Source organism: Mercenaria mercenaria, chromosome 13 (assembly GCF_021730395.1).
Source record: "Mercenaria mercenaria strain notata chromosome 13, MADL_Memer_1, whole genome shotgun sequence".
NCBI classification, from domain to species: Eukaryota; Metazoa; Mollusca; class Bivalvia; order Venerida; family Veneridae; genus Mercenaria; species Mercenaria mercenaria.
The window spans coordinates 296,604-313,896 of record NC_069373.1 but is presented as its reverse complement, the minus strand read 5'-3'; the positions used below and the strand labels follow the sequence as shown (position 1 = coordinate 313,896).

Genomic DNA, 17,293 nt, shown 5'->3' with positions numbered 1-17,293 from the left:
AATAATTACAAAAATAATTAATTATTTTCCTTAAAATAATTGTAATTAATTAATTACTTCTGTAAAAAGCAAGAAATTATAATTGTAATTTAATTGAAGCATTTCTATTTTAATTGTAATTAATTAATTACTTTTGAAAATAATTGAACCCAGGTCTGCGACCGAGGCGCCAACCGAGGTCTATATTCATATTTCGAGGGTTGAACATTTTTCATATCACCTCTTTGGAATGCAATATTTATTTTATTATAACGAAATCTTATAAAAACATTTACTGGAAAATCAACATAAATATTTATTTAACATTAACAAGTAATTACAAACAAAATAATGAAGACAGAATTAAAGAGTCTTTACTTGTGGCGACCTTGCTGTGTAGTAAGACTTTTTTGATAGATTTAGCCGAGACGTTTACATATCGCTGATTCCTATATTTATTCAAATATTTCATCATTGCGTCAATCAGTAACATTCGGAAAACGATGATAACTTTCTTTTTTCTATACGAAACATACAAGTGTGAGCACTCATTTTTTTTAGTTAGACCATTTTCAATCTTACGGTGGTAATTTCGATTAAATGTGGATGAAAAGTTGTTTTCGAAATATTTGGCACGTACAGCAAATCGTAAAAAAAAAATCGGCTGGATTCGCACATACAAGAGCATTAGAAAAGGGTAATTTAAATCCTAACGTATATTTATATAAGCGCCTCGTCTGAAAATTTGTCGACTCAGTCATTTAATCAATGCGAAACTAAAATCTCTCGACGGGAGATATGAAAAAATAATATCACATGCGCAGAAAAAAATGAAATAATGCTGTTGCGCATGTGATATAAAATTATGAATCACATCACCTGCGGAGAAACTGAAAATAACGATTGTGCGCATGAGTTATACAATTACTATGATATATTATTTAAGTTAAACTAATGGGAAATTTGCATTGGACATTTATGTGAGGTATAATAATATATATTTGTGAATATGCATACAAGTAATACTTAATCACCATACCAGTGTATATACAATTTTGCAAAAAGAACTACCTTTTTTACTATGATATTGTTATTTATATACATTCTTTTTTTATGATACTTTTGAAGTTTTTTTATATATAATAAAGGTTGAAAAATAAATTAATAAACGTATCAGCGTCTGATGACCCTTTCACGCTTCTGTAGAATCATTATTTATTACTTGAAAATATCTCTTAAATTTCTAGGTCTGCAGCTCATATACGGAAATACCTTACAACCGGGGCATATAATGACACTTTCAGACAACACAAAAAATGACCTTTGAACGATTTGACGAAGTTTAAAAAATCTCCATGAAACCTTACTCGGTGACGCTTTGTGTTTTATTTTCTGAGTTCAAATATTTACAATTTACATTCATTGTGATCTTATTGATAATTCACTTGTTGATGGTAATTTTAGTGATATTATCTATGCTTTAAGTACTGCAGATTTAACAAGAGCTTATCCATTTACAAAAGAACCCAACAGAGTCGGATATTCTGAAATTAATAAGAATATTATAAATTCAATAAGAATATATATTACAGACGTATTTGATAGAATAATTAATTTTAATGAAGTTGATACAAGTTTTACACTAATTTTAAAAGAAATTAATTAAAAACTGAAGTTTTAAAACTTTAATTATAAAATTATAAAATTTAGTTTTATATAATGTACAAGAAAGGTTATGATGAAAACAAAGGGATATTTGTTTATGTTAATTCTTGGCCAGGAGAAAAAATTAAAATAATATATGGTAGGCCTTTGACTTCCGGAGATTCCATCTCTGGCTCAGGTATTTTTGACACTTTAACAAAATTGTTTTCAAGTGGAGATGCATCTGGTGGAAAAAAAGCTCTGGAAACTGCAGGAAAAACTGCACATGAAAGTGGAACAAAAAAGATTGGAACGGAAGTCGGAAATTTAGCTGCTAATAAAATTACAGAAAAAAATCAAAAGTTTTAAAAAAAAAACCTGCTCCTCAGGCTCGTACTGCTGTTGGTAATTTATTTGCTAAGGAATTACAAAAAAAAAAAAAATCAAATAATGAGGAGGATATTGATATAAGAATAATAAAATATTGTCGGGATCTGGAACGCGTAAACGTATTAACAGATTAATTTATAAAAAATAAAATAATATAATATATAATATACATGTTTAGAACAAAACAATATTCTGAAAGATATATGAAAGCAAGGTGGAAATACCTCCGAGAAATAACACAACAGATACACAACAGACTAATATAACTTTTAGAATAACAGCTGGTGTAACAAAACCCGAACATGTGTTTGTTTATTTACAACGACCTGATAGAAGTTATTCACAAGAACTTAATTCACATTTATTAGATACATTTAAAATTAATGCAGCAAATGATAATTGTAGGTTGGAATCTTGCCGTCTTGAAGTTGGTAATGATGTTTTTATCCAAAAACAGAATACACAAGTATATCAAGAAAATATGACGATGTTCTTAATTATTATTATAAACAAAATAATACTGGAAGTCTTTTAAATATGTCAAATTTTAAAAAATTGTTTGGATTTGTTCATTTTAACTTAGAATTTAAAAAGGAAAGAATTGCAGAATATCCTAAGCATATTACATTAACAGTTAAATTAAATATTCCGCCAGCAGCTAATATCCGTGTTTACGCAATTGTATTGTACGAAGAAACAGTTGAAATAAATCCTGTTAGAAATGAACTTGTTATTGTTTAAATAAAATATAAATTTAATATATAATGGTATCAAATTATATTGAATATAAAGTAAATTTAACAGATGGGCAAAAGAAAAACTTAGCAAAAGCTTACAATGACAAAATTCCACATATTTTTAGATTAAAACATGAACAATTACGTGGAAACTTCCCTTTACTTTTAACAAAAACACAAATTAATCAAATTGAAAAATCTATTAAAAACAAAAAGGGATTAGAAATTACATTTTCAAAAAAACAAATGTCCAGTCAAGGTGAAAATGGCGGATTTTTAGGAGCTCTGGCTGGATTAATAGGAAAAACCATTCTTCCAATGGCAGCAAACATTAGCTCCTCTAGGCATCGGTGCTTTGTCAGGACTTTCCAGTACTGTTGTGAGTAAGTTACTTGGAAATGGTATGATTTCGGTAGCTAATAGTAAAAGAAACATGATATCACCATATCTTACACCTAATCAAAGAAAACAACTAGTGGGATCTGGAGTAATTAAATTAACACAAAAACAAAAACAAGACGGTGGGTTTTTAGGCATGTTGGCTGCTAGTCTTGGAATACCTTTGATTACATCTTTGTTAAGCGGCAAAGGTATACAGATTGATTCTCAACGGAGACCTTACAGACGAATTCCTATAGTAAAAAAAAATTAAATTTTTAAACAAACCTATTTCTAACTTGAACAATGGGTTAAACAGTTGAAAATTGAAAACTTTAGGGGTGTATTTAGTAGAAATAATTTACCAAAAACAAAATTAAATAAAGAATGTGGAATTATAAATTTGGACGACTTTGTTGGGTCTGGAACACATTGGGTATGTTATGTAAATAAAATATATTTTGACCCTTTTGGACTTCCTCCACCAAAAGAAGTAATTAATTATATCCCGGATATAAAATGCAATAATATACAATATCAAGACAAAACAAGTGTATTATGCGGTTACTATTGTTTATTTTTCATTAAAATGTTACAAGATAAAGTACCTTGGTACGATTTACTGTATAAAATACTAAAAATTAACAATGTAAAAGAAAATGAACAAATAATTATAAATTACTTTTCAGTATAAGTTTAAATACCTTTACATTTTATCAATAAAAATAATCTGCCAAAAGTTTGCCAAAAGTTTGCCAAGTTGGCAGCGACTGCCACATTGTTGCCTTCGTGGCAGGATTTTGGCAAAAATTTGGCAGAAGCGTTTAATCATAATTTACTATAGGTTTTCATAAAGTACTATGAAAATCTGGTTTTTTTTTTTGTTTTTTTTTTTTTTTTGTTTTTTTTTGAATTGGTCGGCATTAGTCGGTTAAGGTCAAAGGTGAGGGTCAAAATGAGGTCAAATTGTCCCAGAAGCGCCATTTCTTACACTACTATAGAGCACACCAAAATTGTGGCGAATATTCGTTAGCAATATGATAGGTCACATAATCTAAAATTCCATACATTTTAGCTTGTTGCGTCAGAGCAGAAACCAACATCAGTAACATTCGGAATAAAAAAAACCCGATAACTTCTTTATAAACGAAACGTACGTGTGATCTCTGATATTCTTAGTTTATTATTTTTTTCTATCCGATCATCATACATTTGATGACAATTTGAAAAAAAAGTTCTCAGGTGATGTTTTTTTTTTTTTTTTTTTTTTTCATTTTGCAGGGCGAGCATACCATTAAAAAGAAAAATTAAACGACAGGGTTCAAACATGCATGAATGCTAGAACAAAATTTATATTTATATTATATGTTTATAAGCGCCTCGTCATAATTGATCGTTGCAATCTTTTATCCATGCGAAGGTATCTTATCACCCAATTAGTATCACATGCGCAGAAATTTAAAATAGTACTGTTGTGCATGTGATATGAAATTATAGATCATAAGCCTATCGCATGCGTTATTTTCTGTTCTGCGCATGTGATATGCTCCTTAATTTTATAGCACATAAGCAACAGCGCTTTTTTTGTGTGTCTGCGCACGTGCTATTATTTTTCATATCTCCTATTAAGAGATTTATACTTTCGCATCAGATTCGATTAAAAGACTGAAACCATCAATCTTGACGTGGTGCTTACTTACATTGTGTATTATAGTATAAAATTACTTTTCTTGTGTTCATGCATGTTTGAACCTTGTAGATATTTCTTCATTTAAAACAATAATTTGCCGTCATTGCCAAAGTTTAGAAAACAACTACCTGTTAAAAACGTCCTTTCCGCAGCCTTAACGTAGTAGCGTCTGATGGCCCTTTCACGCTTCCATAGAGTCAACATTTATTATACGAAATTTATATTGAAAATATTTCTGAAATGTCTAGGTCTGCAGCTCTCAAATACGGTTATATCTTACATCCGAGGCATATACTGACACGTTCAGACAGCATCAAATACCTTTTGAGTGATTTGATGAAGTTCCAAAATTATCAAAGTACACTTGGTCCGTTACGGACCCATGTTGATTTTGTGTTTATCCCGAGCTCAAATACTTTTTTGTAGATGAAAAGCTGAAATGCCGTACTAAAGCCCAGATAATTTTAATTAGTTAGAAAATACTGAACATTGACTTTCCACTAGCTAAAAAAAAACAAACAAAAAAACAGAAAGAAATCGACGCGCACACATTTAGACCGGGTGACTCCTGCGCGTGGCCCTTGACTATCTACGAATCAAAATACGGCTTTTGTTTTCAAGTTTATCATTTCTATTTTCATTTTCTTTTGTTTCTTTTTTGTTTTTTGTTTCTTCTGTTGTCAAAAACATATATATGTCTGGCGAGATTGCATAAATATGTGCCGGCCGTCCTAAGGATATCTCGCGGTAAACACCCTCTCATGAATGCAATATCTATAAAATATAACTGTGATATGTGGTTATCATGTTTAATACACGGTGTACTTTAAACGATAAAATAGTGTTTGTACCTTTCCAAAGCATTCCCTTTCCGATTGAATGCATTTTATATTCATAAAAAGGTATATGCTCGTATACCAGGTCGAAGTACACATAAACACCTTCTTCAGACATGATTTCGCGCTGATCAGCGCAGACAAAAGGCTTGTACTATGCATTGTGGATAATTATTTAAACGGACGTTCTATAAAAAAAAGAATGTTTCATCAATATGTCACCGTTTTAATGCTTTTGTGGAAATTAAAGATAAGTACGCGTGTCTGTCAGTGTCATTCCTATTTAAGTACAAAACCTAATAACAGCACGTTGCTCCGTGCATTTGGACGTCAGCTTGTTTTGAATACGGTATTGTTTTCATGTCATTGCTTTTTTCCCTGTTCATGACGTCATACTTCCGGTGCATTTAACTTAAACAGAAGTTAATGGTGTGAAATACAGTTAAAAAGATGAAAATGTGTTCCATAAATAAACCAGTAGATGAGGTATTAGTTCAGGATAAGTTCAAGATGGCGGCATGTGGTATTGAAATAGGAACAAAATTTGTATATTCAACAGTAATACGATATAATTAAACCAAATGACCGGAAAAGTAGGTCTTACTTAAGGTGCTACTCCGTTTCTTCTTGAAAAAAAAAAACAAACAAACATAAAAAAACAAAAAACAACGTGATAATTATATCCGCATATTTTCCAGACGAAATCAGACGGTTATATTCCGCATGCCATTCTATTACAAATGCATAAAAGCCACAATTTCCAGATTTTAATCACAACTAAAGAAAAATAAGACGGCAAATAGTGACTGTTTGAAGTCGTTTAAATAAAATAAATATTCAAAATCACCTATTTTGAAGATACAAACTATTGATTTAACAGGGTTACTGTCACGTAACGTCATGAGTTTCAGCTGTAATTATTAATTATTTTGGCCTTATTTAACAATTTAGTGTCAAATCCGAGACAGGTTTACGTAATTGTCCATAATAGTGTAAAAACAAACACCTTTAGTTTGTTAATGTTGTTATACACCAAGTTCCGTTTCTGGATAGACATGAGAACATTAGATTCTTATGACATACTACACAAATAACTGGATTGCATGATACCTGAAGCTTGTTATCTTTTGATAGGCATCGTCGTCTAAACTAATTTGAACGATGATAATTCAATTTATAAGATTAACATTCAGGATCATATTAAAATATGTTAATAAACAGAACAAAAAGGATACGAGGGTTGTCCCAGAAAATGGCTAACTTTTTTATTACAGCTAGTGCTAGTCGGCGCACACTTAATTTTACCAATACTCGCTTTTAAAATTCATGTAAATTTCCCGATATGCATTTCACACAACTAAAATTTATATCGTGGTTAAGCATTGACTGCCGTCAATTATTTAAAGAATACTCAAACGATATGAGAGGTACTCAGTTTTAAAATCTATAGTCCTGTCGGGTATACATTGAAATACCAACAGTTAAAATTGGGGATGGGAACGAGTATTCAAATATTCGAAAATCGGTCGAATATTCGAATATGAAAATCAAATTCGAATATTCGAACATTATTGTTTTGGTTTTTTTTTTCAAAATACATATACAAACAATTCATATCCCGTATTTCCAGAATATACTGGAAATATACGGGTTGTATACGAAACATATACGGGAAATATAAGTCCCGTATTTTCGTAATATACGGATTTATGTATTCCCGTACACCACACATATACGGGAAATTTACGTTGTTGTGTACGATCAGAATAACCCTTTTTAAAAATTCTCGTATTTCAATGATATACGGAGTATCGTAAACTAAGAATTCCGTATTGCATAGTATACAAAATTCCGTATTTTATCAGTATACGGACTTTTAAATATACAAGCCCCGTACACGCCCGTATTTTATTTTTACCCGTATTTCTTCCCGTAAGGGTAATATACGAAATCCCGTACACCCCCGTATATTAATTCTTTTTTCGCAGTGGCACTACGACCGATACCTACATTTTAAACGCAAGATCTATATTATATAGGGGGCATGACTAGCAGTAGTAGTATATAGGCAATCTCCAGTATGTATGACCAAATAATATAGCAGAAGCGGCTGCTTCAGCGGAGACTACCGCTTCTTCGCCGAACACTGTTGTACTGTACGGCTCGTCCCGTGGTCGTCTTTACGACACGGTGGTTTGCGGCGGGTAGCCCTTGTATAAGGTTACCATATAGTAAGAGAGTTCAGCCATCGCTCGCCAGCTGAAGGCAGCCGGTGTGCAGCGGCGACCGGCCCAGAATTGGCATATAGTGGGTGCCCGGTTGTAGACTCACTAGCCGGGAGAAATCGGAGCTCGTTCTAGCTCTTCTGATCACGAGTCGTGCGTCCGTCAAGTTGTCCGTCCGTCGTCAACAATTGTGTTTAAACAACACCCTTCCAAACAAATGAATGGAATATAATGAAACTTGGCCCGGATGTTCCATAGGCGGTATTCCACGAAAGATGGAATATAGCAGACTGGGTTTCACTGGGTCTGTTCATTGGCAGTATTGGGAAATGTTACATTGCCCCAAACCTCTAAGCATCGGCTAAAGCAGTATGCTATCTTCAGAGACCAAAGATCCCGAAGGACCTGAATGTATACAAACACTGAGTTAAAGTGGGGTCTACTTTCTACGGTTTCCACACTAGCACTTGACATCTGTTGTTGTAGAATGTAAATACTAAAATATAGGAACAAGAGCAAAATTGAAACAACCTTATCACCCGAGTTAAAATATTTGTCACCTTATTCTCGCAAGTTTTCATTCAGCCATGTAAAACAATTCATATTACTAGACCTACCGGCCTGTAAATTTTCCAACTCATTCTTATCTGTAAACTGAATACATTCATATGTACAGGGTTTTAATGTGGTCCTCAAGTAAAATTTGTTCTGCAAAATTGTTCCCATGGGAGTCACAAACATATATTTTACCCGTGTGTACTTCTACATGATGCAGTAAGCTGCCATTCTGTGCCAAGTCTTCTATGCAAGCCTAAAATAAACAAAAACATTATCACCAATAATTTACCTATAATAATGTCAGACACTAAAATGAAAGAGGTATTCACAAACTCAAAATTTATCAAAAGCAAACGGCAACCACCAAACCTTAAAAAATTATTGACAAAAGCTAGATTCACAATAAAGTCTGATAAAAGGGGAAATTTCACCGTTACAAAATGCAAAAGACCCTTCTGTAGTTTATGCAAACATAGAAAAGAAAGCAATTACTACAACTTTAACGGCAAAAATGTGACGTAAATGAAATATGTCCTGTGATGTAAAAAATGTACTGTATGTAATCACCTGCAACGGATGCGAAGAATATTATATTGGCCAAACTGGCGATAAATTAAGAACAAGAAGAACTATCCACGCATAACAAATAAGAGACCCTTCAACTAGACAAATTCCACTAAGTAATCATATAGATATTTGCAGTGATAAAGATCCAAAGTTTCAAATGTTCCCATTTGTTAAAATGAAAGTAGATAGTACTACAGCTAGAGCGAAAGAAAATTATTTTATAAAATGCTTTAAACCAAAACTTAACAGACTACAGTTACAGTTATATTCTGAATAATTAAATAACAACGTTTATTACGCCCCTTTGAGGAAATAACGTCAGAATTACGTCCCTTTATATTGACGTCGCGTCATTACCATAGTAACGTCACGTTACATTGTATGTGCACTGATGAGCCGATAGGCGAAACTAGTTTGTATTTTTATAATTAAATACTGTTGGAAATGCATGTGAAGTCATTTTATTTATTTGATTTATATACTTCCATCTTGAGCCGAGTCTTTTCATTGTCAAGTATATATATATATATATAATATATATATATATATATATATATATATATATATATATATATATATATATATATAATATATATATATATATATATATATATATATATATATATAATTTTTTACCATTTAAATAAAGTAATAGTGTATCACATATCTACGAACCAAAAAAATCTGTACAGGATCGAAAAACCTTTCACGTGACTTTCACGCTTCATGTCCCAGCATACCAATAAACCCACCGCCTCCTGGCGGCGAGTAATAAACATATATTTACATATGCCTGGTTACTGACTCAGTAGAATTTATTTTATCTCTAGAACTGATTCAAATTAATGCTTCGGGAAATAAAATGATTTAAACTGCGCAGTACGTAAAAAACATCAAATCACATCACTGAATGTTAACACTTGATAAACATTTAGAGTGTAGCATAGTAAGTCGATTGCATGCGATTTGTTCATAAATAACTGTAATGTTATTACAGTGGAAATATGCTGAATACTACTTTAATACTACAATTTATATAACATGCAACATCGTTTTGTTTCTTAGATTCATCATATTGTGAGAAATACTTCATTTTGATGGGAATGTTTGATGAAACTGCAGCGCAGCAGTAACTGGTGAACATATATATATGATATTTGGAAAGAAGGTATGATTTTTGTAATTGAATATGTCTTGATACAACAAAATTATCTTAAGTTCGCAAGATCCTTTCGTCAATAAAAGTATAATGAATGAATTTTTTTTTCGAGCTATAAATTGATACATTAAGTTATCATAACAGCAACAACATGATCAACATAGGTTAGAATTTATCTATTTTTAAACGACAATCTTAGTCAATTTGGCAGTTAGAAAATCTAAAAATAACATATTGTGCAGATTGTATATTGCAATAAGTCATGTAAAGGACGAGATATAAGAACCAAAAAATGGCCCCTACTAAATATGCATGTAGAACAACACCATTTCATTGGTAATTAACTATAATTTTCAAACTCCACCAAGATATAATGACCAGACGTCGGTAATTAACAAAAAATGATTGATTATTACATCTATCTAAGACTTACGATGAAAAAATATTTGATCATTCAGAATGGGGGTATAGAAAACCATTTTGCAATATATTTTAGTTTATACTGCTGAACACTATAAATTTTATGTAGTCACAATACGGAGTGATCTAACTTCTTTTATTAGTTAAGGTTTAGGAGTGTATTTTCAAAACACAGAAATATTTGATAAACGAACAACATCTTTACAATTAATCTACCTGACCATTACATGTTCTGCTGGATACTTAAAATATTCTTAACAAGAGGGTCATGATGACCCTGTATTGTTCACCTGTTAAATATGCTAAATGCAATATATGTAAGGTCTGTGCCCTGTGGTTGAAAAAGATTTTAAGTTTACTACTACCTGGTACTTTATTTATGTGACCGCAGGGGTCATGATTTGAATAAACTTGTGATCTGAGCACTTGAACAAGTTTTTGACCCCACATGACCCAGGTTTGAACTTGACATAAAGGATCATCAAGATAAACATTCTGATCAACTTTCATGACAATAGGGTAATAAATGTTGCCCCTTGAATGTTATCAAGTGTTCCTTTGATCTGAGTGTGTGACCTAGTTTTTTACTCAATGACCCTGTTTCAAACAATTGCCTGGCTTAGGGATCATCAAGATAAACATTCTGACCAAGTTTCATGAAGATAGGGTCGTAAATGCTGTCTCTACAGTGTTAATAAGTCTTTCCTTTGAATGTGCAGGTGACCTAGTTTTGACACCCACATGTCCCGAAACTGGCTTAGGGATCATCAAGATAAACATTTTGAACAAGTTTAATGAATATAGGGTCATAAATGTGGACTCTAAAGTATTAACAAGCTTTTCCATTGATTTGAATAAGTGACTTAGTTTTGAATCCGCATCTTGGCCTTGGAATATTCAAGATAAACATTCTGACCAAGTTTCATGAAGATAAGGTCATAAATGTTGCCTCTACAGTGTTAACAAGCTTTTCCCTTTGAGTGGTGACCTAGTTTTAGATCCCATATTACCCAGTTTCAAACTTGGCCTAGGGATCATCAAGATAAACATTCTTTCCAAGTTTCATGAAGATATGGTCATAAATATGGCCAAGCTTTTTCTTTGATTTGACTTAATTTTTTAACCCACATGACCCAGTTTCGAACTTGACCTAGAAATCATCAAGATTAAAATGATTGTGACCATGTTTCATGAAGAGAGCTCATAAAAGTGGTCTCAATACTGTTAACAAGCTTTTCCTTTGATTTGACTGGGTGACTTAGTTTTTGAACCCATATGACACAATTTTTACCCTGGCCTAGAAATCATCAAGATAAACATTTTGTGCAAGATTGTTTTAGTTTAACGCCATCTTTTCAACAGTATTTCAGTCTTGTAACGACGGGCAGTTAACCTTACCAGTTTTTTCTAGATTCTGTACCAGTAAAAACCAGTTCTCCGCAAGTAACTGCCAACTTCCCCACATAAATCAGAGGTGGAGGACGAATGATCTTAGACACAATGTCTTCTATCAAATTGCCGCAGAGAAAATATGCCCCGCCTGAGGAACGAACTTATGACCCCGCGACCTGTAGACCAACGCTTTACCTTCTGAGCTAAGCGGGCGTATCAAAAACCTTTATATGGCTAGAAGGGCCAAACTTTTAGAGGCATTAACTCTAGAACCAATGATAGAATCTAGTCGTTTTTGTTTTTTTTAGAAGAATTGAGATCTTATTTTGACAAGTTGTATATAAGTGTGGTTAAAATTGAATGTAAAATGTCACTTCTATCGAGTTCATAAGGTAAAATTACAAATTTTGGTTCCTTCAGGGGCTGTTAGTCTGGAACCTATGATTGGATCTGTCAGATTCATCATGGAATCTAAGATATATTGATGTGAAAAATATTTTGCAAGTTTGTATCAAATCAAAACATAAATGAAGTGACTTTATGGCTGCAAAAGCAAAAATAACAATTTTGGCCCTTTTCTAAGGGGTCATAACTTTGGAACAAATGATGGGATCTGGCCAGTTTTCAAAACAAAGGAACCAAGATGTTATACTCACACACATTATGTACAAGTTTAATTAAAATCAATTGCAAAATGTGGTCTCTATCATGTTCAAAAGAAATTGTGGATGGACGACGATGACAGACGAAGGGCGATCACAAAAGTTTACCTTGTCACTAGTGACAGATGAGCTGAAAAGTTGTTCCCTTATAAAAAATGAATACCATTTGTAAAGAAATAAAAATAAATCTATATTCCATCAAGTTTATGATGTGAAATTTCAGCAATGGGTGATTATTGCAAATGCATTGAAACAAAGATATATAACAGTTCTTTGATATATTTGAATTTTCAAAGGCGCTGAACTGTTTGTAAGTGTGGCCCCTTTATGCTGCCCTTTTCCAGAATTCAAACTGTAAACTGTCAGTTGTTGTGTCAAGTAACATACATGTTTTATAGGCTGTTCAATGGACAAGACAAGATACGCATTTGACTTCTAAGTGTAACATTGACCTTTGAGCTAGGGGTCTGGGTCTTGAACATGGCACGTCATCTCATAAATAGGGAACATTTAAGCAAAGTAATTTCAAAATCCCTTCATCAATGGCAGAGTTATGGACTGGACGAGAAACAGACAATGTTAACCTTTAACCTATAATTGTGACCTTGACCTTAGAGCTAGGGGACTGACACTGACATGTCTCATTAAGGGGAACATTTAAGCCAAGTTATTTTAAAATCCCTTGAAGAATGGCAGAGTTATGGACCGGACACAAAACAGACCCTGTTGACCTTTGACTTCTGTGACCTTGACCTTGGACTTAAGGGTCTGGGTCTTGCGCATGACACATTGTTTCATTATGGTAAACATTTATGCCAAGTTATTTCAAAATCCCTTCATGGTTGGCAGAGTTATAGACTGCAGGGATATAAATTAGCAGGAGCCAAGTAGCCCATGGCCCCTTGATTTTGGGCTGGGCCCCTAAATTGTTGAAGAAAATGCTCATATACCTAACGTTAAACATTTAATTTTGACAGTCTGTGCCCCTAAATAACAAATGCTGTCACAGGAGACAGCACACTCGACTATTTCGCTGCTGGATAGTGAAACTGGGCACATTTGTTGAAGCTGGAGCTGTCACTGGAGTGTTTAATGACTCCAACGTGGACGAAGTATTGGATAATAGCTCGAGTCTGTGTCAAATATTAAGTATAATTCTTAGCAAAAAGGGGGCGTAATTCATGAAATATTGGTGCAACAGTGATGCACCTTGTGTCATGTTAAATCCAATCCATTTTGTAAAGACTTGAGATATAGCGAAAATGCATCGAAATTAACCTTTAAATCTAAGTAGAAGTGGCATAATTCACGAAAAATTGGTGCTAGAGTTATGAACCTTGTGTCATATGATGTTGGTGATAAGGTGGAACAACTATTTTGATTTGAATCAAAACCATTCAGTAATAACTGAGTTAGAGTGAAAGTGCATCAAGACTTTAACATAAAATCATAAGTAAAAAGGAGGGATAATTAATGAAATAATGGTGCCAGAGTTATGGCCATTGTGTAATATGATGTGACTGATGATGTTGAACAACTATTTTAAGTTTGAATCAAATCCATTTAGTAATAACTGAGATAAAGTGAAAACTTTAACCTGAAATTCTAAGTAAAAAGGGGGAATAATTCATGAAATATTGGTGCAAGAGTTATGGCCCTTGTGCCATATTATGTGGGTGATGATGAGAAACAACTATTTTAACTTTGAAGTAAATCCATCAAGTAATAACAAAGATAAAGAGAAAGTGCATCAAAACTTTAACCAAAGTTCGGACGCGGAAGGATGCCAACGCCGGGTCGAGTAGGATAGCTCTCCATACTTCGTATAGTCGAACTAAAAATAGCTAGTTTATATCCCTGGACAGGACACGAAACAGACCGTGTTAACTGTTGACTCTAATTGTGACATTGTCCTTGGAGCTAGGTGTCTGAATCTTGTACATGACACATCATCTTATTATGGTGAACATTTATGCCAAGTTATTTCATAATACATTTATGGATGTAAGAGTTACAGCCCGGACAAGAATTTACCGGACGCACACACGGACAATGCGATTTTAATATGCCATCTTCGGGGACAAAAAAAACTCGTTTTGTGGTCATGAGATTTTGCTTGATACATGTTCTTACAAATTTTAAATAGAGATATGCATTCACTGTCAATGCAGTCAGAAAATGTTTCCTTACTTTTTATAAAAATACATTTTTAATGAAACTTGGGTCAAATGATCACCTCATCAAGACAATGTGCAGAACCCATGAGTCAGCCATGTTGGTTCAAGGTCAATGTCACAACTCAAGGTCAAAGGTTTGAGCCTTACATTTCGTGTCCGCTCTGTATCTCCTAAACCCCTTGAAGGATAATCTTGAAACTTGAATCAAATGATCACCTCATCAAGACAATGTGCAGAACCTATGAGTCGGCTCGAAGTCAAGGTCACAACTCAAGGTCAAAGGTTTGAGGCTACACTTTCGTGTCCGCTTAGTATCTCTTAAACCTCTTGAAGGATAATTATGAAACTTGGACTAAATAATCACCTCATCAAGACGATGTGCAGAACTTAAGAGTCAGCCATGTCGGCTCTATGTCAAGGTCGCAACTCAAGGTCAAAGGTTTGAGCCTTCCATTTTGTGTCCGCTCTGTATCTCCTAAACCCCTTGAAGGATTTTCATCAAACTTGGGTCAAATGATCACCTCATCAAGACGATATGCAGAATTGATGAGTCAGCCATGTCGGCTCAAGGTCAAGGTCACAACTTAGAGTCAAAGGTTTGAACCTTCCATTTTGTGTCCATTCTGTATCTCCTAAACCCCTTGAAGGATTTACATTAAACTTGGGTCAAATGATCACCTCATCAAGAACTCATGAGTTTACCCTTTCACTATCTATACCAGTGGCGGGAGGTTTAGCTGTCTTTCAGACTACCTTGTTATATTTTATCAAGCAACGGAAAATGATTGCAGTTCGCCTAAAGAATTATTGTCGCAGTTACGAATGTTGTAGTGTTGATAGACTTTATCACTTCTTTTTTTGTTTCAAGCCTGATTGTTATTGAATTTAACATTAACATTGAACTACAGTACTGTAGGCTATAAACAGTAATTTATCTGTGCTATGTTCAGGGAATACGAAAATTAACATAAAATGAACTCCGCTGTTGTAATTTTTAGACATATTTAAATGTGTAGAAATTCAAGCAAACTATAGTTGCAATATTTTAGATCGAATCCAGACAGTATGATAAACCGTATTGCAGAGGGCAAATTGTGTTAACTCCTAAGGGATGGGTGGGGGGGGGGTGCGGGCTGCTTTTCCTCACGCCCTCTACTGCCTCTTGGCCGCCAGGACTTGCGGTTACAATTAAATTCCTCGGCTTATCTTCAGATTAAAAAATTAAAGGAAAACTCTTGTTACGGAAAAGGTGGAACAAACTTTAGTTGCAAAACAGGTCCTGTTTTATCTAGCCCGATAAAATCTCTGAATACAATAAGGAAATATTCTCAACGATTATCATTATGTCTTTTTTATTTGCAGAAACCTAAACGAACCATAACATTGGACAGTATTGACTACAGTTTGAATTACAAGACAGAAAAAAGCAACAAATTGCAGACGTCCAACATTTTTCCTGCTCACATGCTTACATCTTGTGGCGTCGGATAAATAGCCAGTAGCCAAGTATTGATGTAGCCGTAGTGGAATAACTGGGAAACTCATTATTTTATCTTTGAAGGTATGTTTCTTTTCTTACACCGTCGTAAAAAATAATTCAGAGAAATATCTAATATTAATTTGTAACAGAAAATACAGGTTATTGACGGAACAAACAAGCTCATGTCGTATAACAGTCTGCATAACCTCCATTTTGCCACCTGTATGTCTTTCCATCTGTCCATCCATCCATCCATCTGCCCATCTAATGGTCGATCAGTTTCATTCCAAAGAATATTCCTGAAGCCAGTTCTGAATAGGGGACAGATTTTCTATGTAGGAATAAGAAGGACATACTAGTACACAATTTTTGCTTAAAACCCAACATTCTTAATCCAAAATACAACAGAATGTTAAATGTTCAATATTTCATTTATCCAATTCTATTTAAAAAAAAATCGATTTTGTCCACCGTTACATGTCGCAGTAACACTCCCAATTTAAAACTAAGATATATAATATTAACAATTCATTGTGTTTTGTTTTTAGTTTTTATTTGTTGTAATAACTTTAAATCTGCTATAGTAAAATGATGCGTTAACTTGTTAGCGTTAAGCCCAGTGGAAGTCATACTCATACATTCTTGAATACTTTTTCAAGGACAGCAGATTGAATAAACACCTAATTAACATCATCACTTTATTATTATTATTAAAAACAATAATGAAATATTTGTTAATCGAACCAGCTCGATTCGCTAGTTTCTCGTGCATTAACACACATGACACATGTCTTTAAAAGCATCGAGTGCATGACGTATTTATTGATTCTGTGTACTGAGGAAGAAATATACATTGTTAATCCCTTAAAATGCTTTTGCTTTCTCCGACTCAGCACTAAACTGGCATTTTTTTTTCGCCGGAATAAGTGACCCGAGTCGTCATTGTCAGTCTGGTAATTAAACATAATATCATTAAATATAAAATCACCATATAAAGAA

General features: G+C 33.5%; 1 long non-coding RNA gene across 1 annotated transcript; it reads left to right on the top strand.

Moving 5' to 3' along the window:
- The first annotated feature begins 9,839 nt into the window (after nt 1-9,839).
- LOC128547632 (uncharacterized) lies at nt 9,840-16,375 on the top strand. The gene is made up of 2 exons (XR_008366602.1): nt 9,840-10,172; nt 16,177-16,375. It is a non-coding gene; the product is annotated as an uncharacterized LOC128547632 (long non-coding RNA).
- The last annotated feature ends 918 nt before the right edge of the window (nt 16,376-17,293 follow it).